The sequence below is a fragment of the Stylophora pistillata genome, chromosome 1 (assembly GCF_964205215.1).
Source record: "Stylophora pistillata chromosome 1, jaStyPist1.2, whole genome shotgun sequence".
NCBI classification, from domain to species: Eukaryota; Metazoa; Cnidaria; class Anthozoa; order Scleractinia; family Pocilloporidae; genus Stylophora; species Stylophora pistillata.
The window spans coordinates 40,791,792-40,795,865 of record NC_142519.1 but is presented as its reverse complement, the minus strand read 5'-3'; the positions used below and the strand labels follow the sequence as shown (position 1 = coordinate 40,795,865).

General features: G+C 38.4%; 1 pseudogene; it reads right to left on the bottom strand.

Moving 5' to 3' along the window:
* Positions 1-1,380: 1,380 nt before the first annotated feature.
* Positions 1,381-1,963, bottom strand: LOC148742529 (uncharacterized; annotated as a pseudogene).
* Positions 1,964-4,074: the final 2,111 nt, after the last annotated feature.

Sequence of the window (4,074 nt, the reverse complement as noted above, 5' to 3'; positions counted from 1 at the left end):
AAGCTATTATCAGAAGCCAGACCTCCTTCTGAAAGATATAATGTACAAAAAAGAAAAACAAGAAGTTGTTCCATCACTTGACTATGGGATACAACATGAAAAGGATGCTGTGTACTGCTATGTTGCTCTTCATCGTGCAGCAGGCAATACCAAGCTTACAGTGACTGAAGTGGGTACATATATATCCAAGAAAACATCAGGTCTAGGAGCCAGCTTAGACAGACTGGTGTATGATCTCTCCTCCACAAGAGTGTCACAGAGGCTTGCTTGCAGTGATAGTTCTATCTCAAACTTGTAGATGGACACCCAGTTTCAAAAAGAGCGCATGCATATCAGATCCAAGGACAAATTTATGTCTGTAATCTACCATGGGTAGACTTTCTTGTGTGGTTTGGCCATGATGATGTTGCTGCCCAAAGAGTTCAATTTGACCGTAAATGATGGCTAAAGGAAGCAATGCCTGCTTTGACGTACTTCTACAAGAAGGCTTTCTTGCCAGAGGTTTTCACCAGGCGAGTGAAACGAGGAGTTCCCAGGTACAGACATTGTGGCTGGTCTTATTATGGACAATCTAAAAGACTAAGGTCCTCATAATTAATTAGTTTAAATAGATTAGAGTCAAGACACTAATAAATTGTCATATGCAATCATTTTCTTGTTGATTAATTACTGATTTCTAATAGCTTGCTTGTGAACAGACCTTGGATGAAATGTTTGTAAGTGTTCTTATATTCATTATAGATATAACTTTTGCAGCATTTGTGTTTGGATGGCTGATCTATAAATATTTATGTTTTAAATAATATTCAATTTAATATTTTACAACAGTAAAGTAAGAAAACATTTTCAAAATAAGAAAAATTCCCAAAATCTTCTTCTCTCATTTTAATACTGTAAAAATGTTTTATTCAAAGGATTGCAGTTTAAAAAATATTTTTCTCAGTGATTGTTAAATAATAACTCCACTCAATGTTTATGTTTGCAAGTGAATGATTAATAATTATACCCATACATTACAACAGTGAAGATTTCTATTCAATGTTTTGTGATTATGGTAATTATGAAGTCTAAGTGTTCACATTAAACCTGTGAAACAAACATGGTTTCTAGACATATAACAACATTGTTTTTCACAGCTGTTCAGTCTAAACACTCATTATCACAAGGACCAATGTATACTTAGTAGATATGATTTTTTAACTATTATTTATATTTCCAATCCTTTGATATATACTGTATCTGAGTTTCTTTGGTATAAAATATGAACAGAGTGGTATACATAAAATACTTAGTATAATGTAAGCAGAGAAAATCAATAGTCCTACTTCTAAGCAACATCCACAAAGTATACCATGGTTTAAGTGTTCAAAAGGTATTGCGATGAAGCATTAAGTGTTTTTATGTGTTATCGATGTGACCTGGCTCAAGAAGTGGTGGTAGATAGTTTGTCAAGTAACTGCAAACTGTACAAATCTGTTCTGCAACATGGGCAAGATTGATTGGCAGGACTCCATCAAGTATGTGGCATTTCTTTATTCTACCGATTGCTCTTTCGACACGAATTCTGACGGAAGCAATCTTGGCTGTTTCCTCAACCTCTTTTGCAGTCAACTGCTGCCTTGTGCCTTTGAAGGGGGGGAAAATTCAGATCGACGCCTGGTGGTAATGTCACCTTTATATGAAATCCTCTATCTGCCATTAGAATGTCTCTAGCATCAACCAAATCAAGAATCCCAGATTGCTGAGAGATGACTTTATCAGAGACTCTCCCTCCCCACAGTTTGGAAATAAAGATAACTTGGCTATTGGGAGACACACCTACAAGCACTTTGAAAGTGTTATGGCGCTTATAGTTCGACCACGTTTCTGACTGAGATTTCATTGAAGATGGCACTTCAATAAACACTTCTGTGCAATCAATAATGACTGTAGTGCTTGGAGAGCGAGAAAACTCTAATGGCATGTTCCTCAACTCATCAGATTGTGAACGAAAGGGAAAAATCAGTCTTAGTTCCAGACACAGAAAGTTAATCCAAGTAGTAAAATTTTTTGAAAAGTGTCCCGCAATAGATATGTCAAATCTGTCGGACAGGTCTTTGACGAATAGACCAACTTTTAGACGAACGAGTACCATAAAAAATTCCTCTAAGCCAGTAAGGTTTCTTATTGGTCCAGGTTTGGATTGAGGATTTTCCTGATAGCTGCGACTATCAGGAACAGTCTTTCCTGTCCAGCACTGTAATTTACTCACTTTCGGGTCAAGGTATTCATACACAGCCATTAAAGCTTTGTAGTTTGGGAAGCCTGTATAAAATTGTATAGCACTGTCGTCGTCTTTAAAGTTCTCCAAACTGAATGTCTTTCTTTCATTTTCATCTAACTGTTTTTTTAGGCGTCCTACTTCTTGCTTTAGAGTGCTAATCAGAAGAGATTGTTGTTCAATCCTCTCTTCAAGTATTGTTATATAATCTTGCTGCTCGACAAATGTAACCTTGGTACTAAAAGAAAATGAATACGAGTGCTCTTCCCAGTCATCTATGCATAATTTAATGTCCGTTTGAGTTCCTTTCACCATTACTTTGTTATTCTTCTGGACTTACTCCTAGTGTAATGTTTATAGACGACGAACTGCTTGAGCGTGATAGCGACACATCGTCAAGACTTTCTAGCTCCATTTGCTCTACACCTGCATTACTCAAAGAAGTACTTGCCGTCCGACCTCTGACGAACTAACACGCGTCGTTTCGGTTTTGGATCAGAAGTAGTCTTCCATGGGAAGATCAAAGGCTCGGTGCCATTTTTGAGGCGAGATCTTGTGCCACCGGGAGGCTTGTATATGTCTTCACGTCTTAAATGTTCTTCAAAAATTACTGTAAAACTATTAACATAAAAACTATCTCTTCCATGCTGTCTTTTTATCAAGTTACACCATCGATCTCGTTGTGGATTCCTTTGCGGGAACTTGAAAATGCTAAGGCCTTGGTCAAACGGCGCATGATAGTCGATGATAGTTGATTCTCTTCAAACTAACATCAACTATCACCAACTATCATTCGCATGGTCAAACGGCCAAAAAAGTTCGTGATAGTTGATGATAGTTCACCGGCAGTCGCGCGAGCAAAGTCACGCGAGCAGCTAGTTCCAGGCTATTTCCGCGTAAAATGTGAACACTAACCTGGCTTCGCGTGATACAAACAAACTTGTTGAAGTATGAATTTACGACGAAAGAGGGCGGCAGCTTGCTTACTAGTAATCGATTTGTTGGAGGAATGTACGTCTATTAGACGCAATATCAGGTCATTACTCCATCTCGCCGTTGAACGTTTAGTGAAACGCTGTTTTTTCGGCGGTGTCTCTTCGAATTCCTGCGAGTTCACGCTTTCTCCAGATTTTTGGTTTTCAATATTTTCTTTCTCATTATTATTTTGGGTATAAAAACGAATTTCTGAAGCTAAAGCTGAGCCTCGCGAGGAGCTTTTGGTGACCATTTTAAAAGAGCCCGCCGATTTTCGGGGAAAACAGCTGACCAAAAACTATCATGAACTATCATACGCGTGGTCAAACGAGAAAAACTATCATCGACTATCATGAAGAATTTGAACAAGCTCAAAATGAATGATAGTTGGTGATACTCGATGATAGTGCATGATAGTTGGTGGTCAAACGGAAGCGCGCGCTTCAACTATCATCGACTATCATCAACTATCATCGACTATCATGCGCCGTTTGACCGGGGCCTAAGTCCTGTTAAAGTGCCATCTTTCTGAGAGTATTGTGCATTTGAACACCCAAAACAAAACGCAATCTCGGCCGAAACCCGAACTTGTTCTCTTTCTTGACTGCGCCATAGCTTTCTAAGACTTATTCCAGCGCAAAGCGAAGTTTTTCAAGTAGGTTTTTTAACTTAAAAGATCAATATTATACACGATACACGAATTTTCTCGCTCTTCTTCTCTTTCTACTTAAACATTACGCTGTGTTAGCCTCGTTTCCAATCCGCCCGCAAGCATTTTTTAGCGGTCCTCCAAATGAACACTAAGAACTCGAAAAGGGAGTATCGTAATGTTTTCTTCG